At 41.6% G+C, this 14,702-nt stretch overlaps 1 pseudogene; it reads right to left on the reverse strand.

Annotated features, from left to right (window-relative positions):
- Positions 1-373: 373 nt before the first annotated feature.
- LOC149814349 (RING-H2 finger protein ATL67 pseudogene) lies at positions 374-1,206 on the reverse strand (annotated as a pseudogene).
- Between the last annotated feature and the right edge of the window lie 13,496 nt (positions 1,207-14,702).

Raw genomic sequence — 14,702 nt, forward strand, 5'->3', positions numbered from 1 at the left:
TTTTTTGAACATTCATGTTCAATCATACCCAATAAGACCTGACCCAAGACAGAAAAAAAGTCAAAACTTTCCACACATAATCCAATTTCACTAATTCACTCGTACTAAATTCCAATTTCTGTGAAAAAAAAGCTAAATCTTTTCTTCTCTACTTCAATTTTCTTCTAAAATATAACAGAGAGAGAGAGAGAGAGAGAGAGAGAGAGAGAGAGAGAGAGAGAGATTCCCAAATAATTCTTACCATCCAAGAAGCTTCACCAGTTCTAAGCAAGACCAACAAGGCCTAGGCGCATCTTCATGCTCTAAACCACCCTGTACACAAACAAAAATCCCTAACCCCATCCCCCCCCCCCAATCTCCTCCTAAACCCACCAAAGAGAAAAACACAGGCGAATATTTTCCCCAAACCTAAACCAGATCACCTCCGCCCGTTCACCGGATAATGCGAGAGCGGCACCAGCTCGGACAGCGGGGTCGAGACCGGCGTCGGCAGCGGAGACGTCCGGCAGACCGGGCAGGAGGCGCTGAGCCTCAGCCACGAATCCACGCACCCGACATGGAAGAAATGCCTGCAGTCCGGCAGCATCCTCACCATTTCCCCCTCCTTGTAATCGCACAAACAGATGGAGCAAACCCCGTCACCGAACGATCGATCCTTCGCCTTCGAGAAGGCGAATTTCGGGTACGTCGCGATCACGACGGGATCGAGCCCGGCGGCGCCGGAGCCGCCGCCGCCTCGCTCCTCGTCGTCCTCGGCAACGAATACGATGCTGGGGAGAACAATGCCGTGGCGGGCGGCGGGGTTAGAGGAGGAAGAAGAGGGGAGAACGGAGGAGCGGCGGGCGCGGCAGCAGATGTAGGAAGCGAGGAGGACGGTGGAGAGGAGGACGAGGAAGCCGAGGGCGATGGCGATGGCGTAGCCGAGGCCAAGGTTGGTGAAGTTCTGCTGGAGGAAGGAGGTCATCCCACCACCACCACCACCGGCGGTTCCGCCGCTTCCACCACCACCAACAGTGTTAGAATGGGAGAAGGACATTGTGGAGGGGTGGAAGGGTTTGGGGGGTGAAGGGTCATTGTGTGATGGGATTGGGGGATAATAAAAGGAGGGGGTTGGGGTTTGAAGAGGGGAGAGGAAGGGGCGGGCTTGGGGGTGAGTGTTGGTGTTGGCATCTAACTGCAATTAATGGGGGGCGTTGAATTCCTCTTTATTGAGAAAGGCGTCCAGAGAGAGAGAGAGAGGAGGGTGGCGTTGGTGGTAGGGGAGTGGAGACCTGGAGGGGCTGTGGAGAGTCTGGGGACTGTTCCCCCACGCATTTACTGCGGAGAGAGAGAGAGAGAACCAACCTCCTCTCCCCCTCTTGATCATGTTTCATTTTTATTATTTTCTCTTATTTCGATTGGCTCATCTGGTCTTCTTGGTTTATTTTGGTTAGCTCTCTCTCTCTCTCTCTCTCTCTCTCTCGGCCCATCTTGCCTCACAGTGGGTGCAATCTAATATATTAGAATATTTGGTATGGATTTTTTGAATAAGGTTCGAGTCTGTGCCTTCAAAACAGATGAAGATTTGCTTAATTGGATTTTTTTTTTTAAATTTAGATCAAAAGATTTAGGTCTACATTTTTGCTAGATATGTGCTCGGATTCCGATTAGTATTGCCATATATTTCATATCCACATTGAGCCCTACCTACCTAACAATAGGTCATTCGGATCCAAACTTGGATTCAGATCTTTTGCATGTGTTTTAGATTTGGGTTCAGATCTAATGTGATCCGAACTGTATCCTATTCATTTGCATCTCTCTCTCTCTCTCCCTCTCCCTCTCCCTCTCTCTCTCTCTCTCTCATAAGAACTCATAGGTGCAAGCTTTTACCTTGTGTATCTAACCCCATAAATGAGTCCGATATAGTTCATTTATTAGGAGTCACACTTTGGGCAAGTGGGTTAGATGTAAAAGCAATATTTTTTCAATTGTAAAATTTTGGTATATTGTAGACTGATTGTTAATTCTCTTTAAAAAAATCCTAATTACTCCATTCTCACAAAATAAATTCTAATTACTTAATGTAATTGGATAACCATAAACATGTTTTAGACTAAAACAAACCATGTAGATCATATAAATAGGCTTGATTGGCAAAAAGTTAAAAACAAAGGAAAAAAAAAGTGGCCTCTACTAAAGAGTGTAGTAGAATCAATTGCAGCTAATATTTTCCCTGTATATCACAAACCAAAAATCTTTTTCCCATGGCTGGAACTTTTATCCTTTGGTTGGAAGGAACGTCAGCTGTTTGGATTGCCTTTTGAACTCCATTAACTGAAAACGGGTTAGAGGTCCCATCTGCATCGAATGTTACCGGACATGGGCCCTAGAAATAAAAGCACTTCTCTTGACATTACTAGGTCTAGGACCCACTTCAGGCTTAGGATAAGGTTATGGAACTGATTGCTGTGTGGCAGGGCCCAACAAGTTGGGTCTGGTTCATATACTACAACAACACGATATGAACCAAAAACAGAAAATCATTTTGGGTCTTCCACACGAATCCTTCTCCTCCAATCATTTCTATCCAATGCCATTCTGTATTCTTTTATTTTTTGTGATGATGAGGAACCCTCGCCAAAGCCAGGAAAACCTCAAGTGGGGTCCCACGACCACCTTGCCTTAAAGCTACAGACACACCCGTGCGCCAGCATGGTTTGCTCCGGCGCCTTCACCGGCACCGTCACAACCACCCTGCTGGCCAGACAGGCGACCCCGGCGGTGTTTATTCTTTTCTATATATTTTAATGTAAAACTTTAAATTTGGATCATAGTAAGATACCGTGCTGCACATGCCATTGACTCCCTTTATTGTCTTTCTTAATTCTTGTTGAAGAAGTACCTGAGATCACACCCAAGCACTGATCCATATTTGGGATCCGACTCAGATTTAGTCGTCCATTAATGGATATTCAGGTTTGGACAAGCCATCGTCCCGTACGTATCTGACCCAGTATCCATTGCGTTTCATCTTGTATTTATTGTTTCCGATGGCATGTCAACAGTATGGGTTTGGATCAGACATATGTCGGATACGAGTCCATTCTGTTGGATTTGGTAGTCACCTGCCTTGTCAAATTGAATGAGTGAATCCATTGGTGAGGGACATCTGCACAGCAGCCAATGTACCCAAGATCCGCCGTGTCAGTAAAATTGGATAACAAAAGGATTACCAACCTGAGACCGGGTTCAGATTGAATAAACCTAGATCCATTACATTGGGTCCGGCAATGTGTGCCAAAGTAGTAGGGTACAAGCAGCTTGGGCACGGGCTGTATCATGGTAGATCTTATTCAAATCCAAATATTAGGCAACAAGTCCAAATCAAACTTAAAATCAGAACCAGATCCATTTGCACCCGTACCGTGTACTTAATTATCATATGCAGGTTGACTGGTCCTTCAGGAAGCTGGTGCAGCTTGGACAGCCTGGACTCTAAGGCTTTGTTTGATGGCTTGTCCAAGATTGGACGAAATGAACAAACAGAACCCAACACAGCACTGGTTATGTTTGTTCTGTTATTTTTGTTCCAAGTCCAACAAATGTCATTTATTTGATGCAAGAAAGAATGAAGAAGAAGAAACCATAATCAAGAAGATAACCCTAATCAATAAAATCAAGCAAAAACCTAATCTATGAAAATCAAACAAAAGCCCCTAATCTAAGAAAACCCTCACATATGGAAACCTAAAAATGCCCTAGAAAGAAATTTGATTCAAACCGAAATAAAAGAAAAAGAAGAAGAAAGAAGAAAAGAAGAAGAAAAAAAAGAATAAACCTCGCCTACGACTTCATCCCCGATGGCGGTGGCCTCATCCCCAGCATCAGTGACCCCTGGCTGAGAGAGAGAGAGAGAGAGAGAGAGAGAGAGAGAGAGAGAGAGAGAGAGAGAGAGAGAGAGAGAGGACCCTTACCCACAAAATTTTTAAACGTGTTCCTCGCTTCTTGTTTTTTTTGTAATAGGGGAGGGGTGTTACAAAATGAACAACTTTTTAAGGATGCGACAGACACTGTTCCGAGAGAGGGTGGTGTATGTTCACCCCCGATGATTCACTGAATCCCACGTCTATGTTCGGGGGTCCCAAAAAGCACCACGTATATAAGCACATGGGGCTCGTACTCCCGTGTATGTTGACATCACTCAACATTGGAGTCTGGTTCGGTTGCAAAGACTTAAGTACCCTTTCTTGCTATTCTTGCCATAAAAAGATGGTTTGAGAAAATGACAAAAATGTCCTTTATTCAAAAAAGGAAAATAAACGGTTCAAAAAAAGGACAAACATGTCCTTCATCTAGAAAGTCGAGGATGATGTTGACTCTTCAAAGTCTACACATCGAAACGAACCTTAGGCGACGATCCAATGGTGATTCGGCGATCTGATGGTCATCCGACAAAATGAACTTGAGCCATCAAAAATGTCTGTTTGAACTTTTCATCGTCATCTTCTTCTTCTTCCTTCTCTGTAAAACACTGTAAAACCCTCTCTCTCTCTCTCTAGAGAAGAAATCAAGGGAGACAAAGAGTTCCTCCTAGAGAAGGTCATGAACATCAACCCTCTCACTCTCTCTATCTTCACTTTCTACTTCTGTGCACATCCAGCAGACGATCCTACATTGCTCCATCAAACACCGACTGACCTGCACACTATCTTCGTTATTGAGTCTAGTTTATTCCTATAAATTTTCAGCGTCATTTCATTCCCCATTTTAACTAAAACACAGACCCTTATTATTCTGTGTTATTTGAGTTGCACAACACTATAAAAGTGTAGGCACTGGGAATGTACAAGGAAGTACACTTGACTATGTTCTGGTAGAAGAAATGCAGTTTAATAATGAGGAAGCTGTATATAAATTTTACAATGATTATGCCTTAAAAGTTGGCTTCAGTGTGAGAAGGTTTTCTTGGTCAAAAAATGCATAGGGTGTCGTGGTGAGAAAGACATATGTTTGTTCCAAGCAAGGTTGGAAAAAATCAATGAGAAATCCAACAAGAAAAATGCCAGAATCAAGATGTGAATGTCAAGCGAGAATAGTGTTGTGCAACTCAAATAACACAAAATAATAAGGGTCTGGTTTTTAGTTAAAATGGAGAATGAAATGAAAATAGAAATCGCTGAAAATTTACAGGGATAAACCAGACTCAATAACAAAGGCACCACTTTTTACGGATTTGAAATATGATCTTCGGTTAGAGAGATATGACCCTGACAAATTTGTCCTAATTCGAGTAGCGATTTGCTTACTGAATAACACTACAAATCGCTATAGTGATTTGCAGAAGACACTACAAATCGGTATAGTGAGATCCAACAACACTATAAATCACTGTGGGGCTCGTTGGAGACCCAAAAACACTCTAAATCGCTATAATGATTTGCGGAAGACACTACAAATCACTGTTGAAAGGTCGAATAACACTATAAATCGTTCTGGGGCTCGTTGGAGACCCGAAAATACTACAAATCATTGTAGGAAAGCCCAACAATACTATAAATCACTGTTGAAAGGCTGAATAACACTATAAATCATTGTGGGGCTCGTTGAAGACACAAAAACACTATAAATCGTTGTATGAAGGCTCGACAATACTATAAACCGTTGTTGGAACTATAAATCGCTGTGGGGCTCGTTGGAGACTCGACAACACTAAAAATCACTGTATGGGAGTCATTGAAAAAATCATGGGAAAGAAACAGAAAAAGAAAAATAAAAAAATTGTGGAAAGGGGTGTTACGAAAACCTCGAGCAAGAAACAACCGAAGGAAACATGAGCCCCACGATTAAACAAAACGCTTTATTGCTCTTTTTCGATAGTTAAAAGAGGGAAAGAAAATAAAAAAATTATACAAGACCCAAAAAAAATTATACAAGACCCCAGGACCCGTGCCGAAGGGGAGCCCTCAGACCCCCTCCTGTAAGGGCAAAAACTCTAAATCATGCTCCACAACGAATCAAGTTGAACGATGCTACCCACGCTGGGAGGAGCCCCCAAACCCCCCTCCTGTAAGGGCAAAAACTCTGAATCAGGCTCCACAACGAATCAAGTTGAACAATGCTATCCACGCTGGGAGGAGCTCTCAAACCCTCCTTCTATAAGGGCAAAATCTCTGAATCAAGCTCTACAACTCATCAAGTTGAATGATGCTACCCACGCTGAGAGGAGCCCTCAGACCCCCCTTCTGTAAGGGTAAAAACTCTGAATCAGGCTCCACAACTCTTCAAGTTGAATGATGCTACCCACGCTGGGAGGAGCCCCCAGACCCCTCTTCTGTAAGGGCAAAAACTTTGAATCAGGATCCACAACTCATTTAGTTGAATGATGCTACCCATGCTGGGAGGAGCCCCCAAACCCTCCTCCTGTAAGGGTAAAAACTCTAAATCAGGCTCCACAACAGTCAATGTGCAGATCAGTCGATGCTTGATGGAGCAATGTAGGATCTTCTGCTGAATGTGCATAGAAGTAGAAAGAGAATAGAGAGAGAGAGAGAGAGAGAGAGAGAGAGAGAGAAAGAGTTGATGTTCATGGCCTCCTCCAGGAGATATTTTTTTCTCGGATAATCCTACAGTGCAGAGACTGGGTCTTAAATAATCATCTTCGGGGCACTTAAGTCTTTACAATCACTCCTTTTTTAGAATCGTTATTTTTTTTGGCACCAATGGAGGAGAGGGTACTTAAGTCTTTGCAATCGCATCAAACTCCAATGCTAATTAATGTTGACAAACATGGGGATACGAGACGCACAGGCTTAAATATGTGGTGCTTTTTGGGACCCCTGAGTATGAGATGCCCTGTTCGGGAGGAACATATAACTTGCTTCACTGTTCCAAGCATCCGCCACATCCAACGTTTGTTAAAATCATCGTCCCCTATGTTCATTTCGAGCGTGAGACAATGATTCAAACATACCCTTAAGACTCCAAACTAAAAAATTTCAGATGCAACTGGGGTCATTTTGTTTGTTATAGAAAGGGGGTTTGTGCAAACTTAATTGAATGCCGAGCTGAGAACACACCTGTCTCCTCATTGCTGGTCCGCATTTTATCCGATGTATTTTACATGGCTGACACAAAATGGCCGGGGCAGGACTTTGGGTTGGATTAGGCCCATCTTTGCCTCTTGTCCTACTCTTCTTATAAAGCTGAGGGTCGATACTCATCCCCATGAGCTCTTCTCTTTATTTTGATTAAATAATATATAGTTTACTTTCCCTAAAAAAAAAAAGACACACTTTCAAGCTCATGAAACACATTTGCACCTGAAAAAAGTAGGTCATTTTTTCTTTGGTGAGAGATTTTGCAAGCATGCCATTTGCTTTTCATCACAAAATGACTTGAAGGGCCTGTTTGTTTCATTCTCATGGGAAAAAGCATGAGTTTTTGGAATCTCCTGCTAGCTCAGCTTTCCCATGAAAATTTTCATGTGAGGGAGGGCCGAACTGATTTTGACGAAAGAGAGAAAGGATGAAAAAATGGAGAGCCCACTTGCGTCAGCATGACATTTTTCCACTATAATGTTTTTTTTAAGACATTTTCCCACTATAATGTTGGGATGTTTGTTTCACGCATGGTGTGAAAGGAATGCTGGTTCAACACTTTCCCATGAATAGTACATGAAATAAATGGGCCCAAAAAGATGCATAGCTTTCACAGGAGAGTAAATTTTCCCATGCAGCTTTTCTTCCACCCTTGGCCTGAGAAAATTATTCTCATGTATTTTCTCAGGGTCAGCAGCTAATTTTAATTTTCCAGTTATAAATGTGCCCTTAGTCTTCCAATTCCAAGTCGACGTCCTAGGATACAGATGAACGAACCCAGTCAAATGGGGATATGGTGAAACTGAGATCGAGTGTGTAAAGTTAAGCGTGTCTAACCTCAATGCTCAGGATTCCCATAACAAGGGAGGAAAAAGGAAAAAGTGCCAAGAATGCATTACCAAGGTAGGTCAAGTTCAGGGTGCGCACTGTGCACGTAGTTGCCGGGTCAGGGTGGGCGCGCACTTCACGCCCCGACCCATTACCCCTTAAGGGTTTTTTGGGGATGTGTCCACCCTACCCGGAACATGGCTCCGCCATTGGAGCCTCCATCCTTGCTAATTTCATACATATATTTTACACCATAGAGTGCAGATTTTCAAATGTCTGCCTTGCAAGCAATAAACTTATAATTCAAATCCCATTATAACTTATCGCCTTAAAACAATTCATTTATTTTATAAAATGAGTCAGCTTGAGCTTAGCTCAATAGGTTTTCTGTTATTTTCAACTGCAAAAAAATGTATCTTTTTTTCTAAACGAGCCATCTCGAGCTCTGCTTGTTTAGCTTGGGTTAACCATGAGTTCGAGCTTAGCTCAGTTCACCACAAGAACAAACTAAGCTTGAACACTTTTTTTCGGTTCTTTCGGTTTGATTACCGGCCCTAAACACAGCTTAACATTTGAAACATGCAGATCAAACTTAATCCCTTATGGCAAGAGTAGTTGGAATGGCATAGGAGCCCTATAATGACTATCATAATAAGAACCAAAACTCATGGTTGTAAATCACCCTAAAATCTTTTGACTAAAAAGCTTCTTTCTTTTCACACACAACATAAAGAGAGACTTAAATGGGATTCAATAACCATTCTATCCCACTTTGAGGTACCCATTTATTTAAAGTGGTAAGCACAAACAGTATCATCGCATGGAACTGTGTAAAATCTAAATCTATATAACATTGATAAATCTAGGGCTTGGTAGATGTGCAGGCCTATGAAATATGCACATTTAAAACCATATTAAAACAAAGCAAAGCTAAGTGCAGAACTTCCTAACAGCTTGCAAATTTTTATTTGAAAAATATTGGCCTTTGACAAAAAATAATCAAATTATGATTAGTGGAAGTTATTTTATCAAAAGATGTTTAGTCAAACGAATTAAAAAAGAAGAAGGAGCAAGTTGTTAATGGTGGGCTCGGTTAAAGAGGAGTGATTGGTTTTAGGGCCTTCTTTGGTCAATGTTTAACCTGAAACTAATGCTAGATTTGGATGTGAAAATCTCGTAGCTCAAGGTAGGTACTCGAAGATCTCGAGTTATGAATTTACAAGATATTCAAAGGTTTGGATCCTTACTAGTATCCAGGCTTATTTAGCACCAAATGGTCAAAATAAATATTATAAAAGTGTTTCACACCAGCTCGGGTCGCTCCAGTGGAAACGGGCTTGGGGAGAAGGTGATGACCCCTTTGTCCTAGGTTCAACTTCCACTGGGTGTGGGTGCCTTTCACTGGTGGGCTCCATAAGGGCTTAGGCGACGGAGAACTTTGTCATAAAAAGAAGAAGAAGCAAAAAGCTGTCTTATCTATGAAAGTTGGATACTAAGTTCACCCGAAGACTGACCCACTAAACCACCTACATGATAGGCATATCAAAGAGCTCAATAGCCTTAGATTCATCAAAATTTACAAAGCTATGTCAAGGGGACACTATTTTTGGCCCTAAGTATAGTGACACGACACGTGACACACCCATAACACACACGAACAATGGTTTATTATTTTTAATCATTTTAGTCGCTTTTAATAATTGTTAATTTTATATATTAAAATGAGACAAATCCATGTACTTGTGTCCTACTTTTCATAAATTTGCAAACTTGCATCTCAACTTGTATCGAGTCGCGGTTCATATCCGTGTCTTTGTGACACAGATTGAAAGAAGTATTTGATCCTAAGGATGTGTCTGGCAGCATCTTCTACCATTGCCATTGTACTTCATGAACTTGGTAGTGTTTTATGTAATGCCAAACATTCACTTTGGGATAAAGGTTACTGCAAAAAGAAGGGGAAAGAAGTCACTATTATGTTCATAAATTTAAAAGGACTAACCGAAGATGAAATCTTACAGTCGTGTGGACACAAACTAAAACCTCCAAAAGTTACCCAAGCATATGCACTAGTCAATTTGGCAACAAAAGTTGCTTTTTTGCAACTTCAATACTTAATACTTGCATGTGAGACCACTGCACTTGTTCATCTGCTCTTCATCAAAAGTTGGCCCAACTAAAGTCTTAAAGTGGAAAATTCCTGCACTTAAGGATACTCCCCTTGAACACATGCATGGGGTAAAACTATCCCCCACCCCTCCCCCAAGAGCTATTGGATGAAAAGGACTAAAGTCATTTCTCATGTGTTTGGCTGTCAAAATCATAGTCACAAATATGGGACTTTTTTAAACTCTTGCGATTTTATCTCGTCGAAAACCCGATATGATCCAAAAAAAGAGAGGCTTTTAGAGCATTATCTATTTCGAAAATACCATGTTTTTTTTTATATTAATGAATTATTAATGTGATGTTTCTATTTATATATATATATGCTTATATTTGTATACATTTTTATTGTATTTTTAAAATTTATGTATACTGATATTTTCTTGAGACTTTTATGAGAAAAACATTTTTTTTTCTTGAGAGGTTTTCCTTGCAAAAAAAAATATCTCAATAAAACCCACAAGGGCTCCACTCATCTGGTAGGGACAGCTTGTGAATATCACCAAGTTGGCGGGATGTCACAAGTTCGAAACCCACTGGTGGCATCCCTTGCCACAAGGTCAATGCCGGATGTACTATCTGGTGGGCAGGAGGGACCTCAAGGGTTTTACCAACCAATCTCTTAGATTATCGAAAAAAAAAACCAATAACAAGATTTATAACTATGGTCCAAATAGGAATCAGCAGTCTATGATAACAAAGTTTCTCTATTAACTAATCATAAAAAATGGGACTTGGTTAGAACACAACCCTAGCCGCGCAATGAGCCTTGGCTCATCATTCCCTGAGAAGCTTAGGCTTGGCTCATTAAGAGTCAGTCCTAGCTCGCTCAATGAGATAAATGATCCAATCATGAGACTAGCCTTGTTGGGCTTCATCAAGGCTTGTTTAAGCTCGTTTATTTTTTTAAAATATGATATATATCGCTTTTCATAGTTATATAATTTATATGATACATTCATTACAATGTGAAACGGTTGTGCTGCAGTGATTGTTAGCTTCTTTCCTGAGAGGTGACGGATTCAAATCTCATCCCAATATTTTTTCGTTATGCAAGCTGAGGGTTAATCCCTCTGGATTCGAACCCAGGAACCCTTATGATTTTGTGACAGTGCGATCTAGCCATCCATCCTGTCTCCCTATTAGGGATGCAAATGGGTTGGATCCAGGGTGAAGGTTTTGTAAATTTTGATTGTTTTGTCCCAGATCCAACTCCCCAACGTATTTATCTGTTCTGGATCTGAACCGTTTGCATCCCTACTCCTTAACTTAACCTTCAAAAAAAAAATATTTTTTTCATAGACCTCTGCCCAACCAGAGCTTGAACTGTCAACTCGAGCTGAACCTGAACATGATTGTTTGAGCTTCAGGCTTGACTCAAGATGGTGGACCCCACAGACGATAGGCTGTATCCCCAAGATGGTGGCATAGTGACAAACGTTTTTCTCGGCAAAATCTCGTTTGTCAAAAACTTAGGAGAAATTGAAATTTTTTCATAAATCTCACATTTTTTTCGGCAAAATTTTGGCAATAATAAAATTAATAAAAAAATAATTTTATATGAAAATATTAATAAATTTATTTAAAAATAAAAATACACTGTTTTTTCATGATAAATAGCCGTTTAAAAAGTAAATATCATGTTTAAATCGCAGTGTTTATGTTTTCTTGATAAATCTCACGATATTTTGAAAATCTCGTGAGAAATTGCAGTTTTAAACTTTCAGGGAATTTCTCGAGATATTATCATGAGATTTTCATAAATCTCGCGATATTTGTTAGAGAGGATGGTGGCTGATCAGGTGCAGCAGTATATTATAAGTGTGCAATCACATTGCACCTAAACCTCCATCACATTCAAATGGTCTTTCTCCAACCTGGACCCAACCCAGGTTACTACTCGGTCTGGTCAGGTACCCGACTGGATGTCCAACCCTATTTATAAGTTGAATGGACAAAAAAGTTGGGTCTCACTAGAGTTCAGATCCAAGATGGAGTTATAAGTCCTATTCGTGCTTTCAAGAACATCCAGATGGTGCGTTCATGCGTTGTGGGAGCCAGCGGGGCTGCAAAGAGTCGGGCATCGGACCCATCAAGGTGTATCCAAACCTTTGCTGGTTCCTGTTCGGGTTTGGGTTTTGTTGAGTAAAAAAAGAAAAAAAATCTCAAATCCGAATTCATATAATTTAAAGATCTTATATTCATTAAAAGTACATATAAAATATACCAACGGGGCTCTACTTGTCTAGTAGGAGCAGCTAGGGCAAGTCACCTTGTGTTGGGACGTTGCAGGTTCAAAACCTTGTGGCATAGCTGTATAACTGAATCCAGCCTATGGGATTTTTTGCATAATCGGTTTTAGTCACTATCTAATCAGATACGTTCTCTATGCATTTGGATTCGGATGTGAAATTGCATGACCAACCCGAATCTCAGAGATCTCATGTGTAATGCCACTAAATGGATTTTGATTACGTCGGATATCCAGTTCAATTCAAACCGGAACAAAGCCATGCATTGTTCCACGCATGTAGTTTTTTTTTAAAAAAATGAATCCACGAATTTATGATTTGAGTACAATCATTGGCTAATTGGATTACCAAAGGACAAGTGTCATGTCATAGCTTTGTAAAACAGCATTTTAGCTGACCCAATCCCTTAAGCAAGTATTACATATAGGCAACGGCACCCCATTTGGCTTTTTTTTTTGACTGATAATCCAAGGGAAATCCTTCCATCACCGGCAGCACATTGAGAAGCAAATCAGGTGAACATGAGCCTTTTTTGCTCATGCCCGACATCGTGGCCGTCTGTTTGCATTTTTGGATGAATGCCATGTGGTTTTTAAAATGCAAATCTGATGGTCACGCTGTCAGCATGAGAAAAAAACGCTCAGGTTCAGCATGACCTGATCTGCTTCCAGCACATTGGTTGGCCTCCAGTTGGTAAAACCCTTGAGGTCCTTCTTGGCCACGGCAGAGTACTCCGATGCCACCTATATGGATTTGGATTTCGAATATGTGACGTCCCGTCAACTTGGTGACATTCACAAGTGTCCCCTATCAAAGCTGGCAGGCTATATGTTTCCCCAGGAACACGCACTGTAGCCAGGAACATGCACTGTAGCTACAGTGCATGTTCATGGGTCTCCACTGAGTGCCGCGTGGCGCTCAGTGAGGTGTATGAGAGAGCCGTACACCGCTGTACATCAGCCTGCAGGAGGCGCTCAGTGGAGACCCCGGAACACGCCCTGTAGCTACAGTGCGTGTTTCTGGAGTGCACACGCAACACCCTCTCCCTACCAGATGAGGGGTGCCAATGTGGGGCAGCCCTTGGCTTGTTGAGTAACTTAATTTGCCACTTTATGCAACGGTTTGGGTTGATGGCATGATTGATGTTGAAATTTTCATTACTTTTGCTGTTAGAAACAAACTGCATGTCCTGATTATTTGGCAACTTCATGACATCTAACTGTTTGGAGAGAGAGAGTTCTGAGTCCCTGTGTATCCACGTGGAGGCTTTAGGTGTCATCACTCATCACATGTCAAAGCCTATTTGACTCAAACAAAGGTCAGCATCAAGACTTGCTGCATCCATTTTTCATCCCTGCTAAATAGTGGATGGTGTTTGCCAAGCTGATGTAAAGGGAACGATGACAATTAATGATGGTAGCTCCAAGGGGGTTGGCGTGGTGGGCTGGGGCCTCAGCCGCTAGACACGGTCAAGGTTCGATTTTCATGGGCGTCTCTCCTTTGCGCAAGCTGACACCAAACATATGCTTCAGGAGCGAAGATCATTGTATTGGAGTTTTACGCCATCAGCACGATGATCATAGGTATGGCAGGCTGATCCAGCACCATCAGGTTTTCATGCCAAGTGCGGCTTCTTGAGGTTGTATAAGAAGAAACGAAACAGGAAAAAACGATGACAATGATGGTTGAGGTGGTAATGTTGTGATACTATTAGCAGAAAATTGTGGAGGTAGTTGAAGAGCAAATTTTATGCTCTTCTCCATCTCACACTAATTACACCAAAGGCTCTTGCAGATGGTCACGACTTGTTTGTGGCAGAGTCAAAAGGTCACGTGGAAAAAATGACTATCTCATTCGAGTCATTGGAAAGTCAATTTTCTCATGTATTAGGAGATTAATCAATCTTTTTCTCAACCACGAACTGCCGATCGATAGCTTTTTTTGGTCGGTGGCTTAAAGGCATTAAGCTGCCCAAGTCTTTCGCAACTTGACGGTGGTTGCCCTTCAATTGGTGCTCACCAAACAGATAAGCATATAATATAGGCCACTTAATGGCCTCTATAATGAGAATTTTTTTGCCAAATTGAGTCAATATAAATGGCAACCGGATACAAGAATTCAATAACAACCAAGCACTTGCTTGTCACGAAATGTTGCTGGCGACCTTGCAATTTCAAATGAATGTACACCATTAACTTGGCAAAGTTGCCTATTTGGCCACTTGATGTCTTTCAAATTTCAAACCACTTTGATTAATTACGTGGATCTCTCTCTCTCTCTCTCTCTCTCTCTCTCTCTCTCTCTCTCTCTCTCTCTGATCTCCGGACCCCGTTCCCCCTCCGCCCCCTCTCACCGGACTCCCGACCCGGCCAACCTC

This window comes from Nuphar pumila, chromosome 15, assembly GCF_984573655.1.
Source record: "Nuphar pumila chromosome 15, dmNupPumi1.hap1.1, whole genome shotgun sequence".
NCBI lineage: Eukaryota > Viridiplantae > Streptophyta > Magnoliopsida > Nymphaeales > Nymphaeaceae > Nuphar > Nuphar pumila.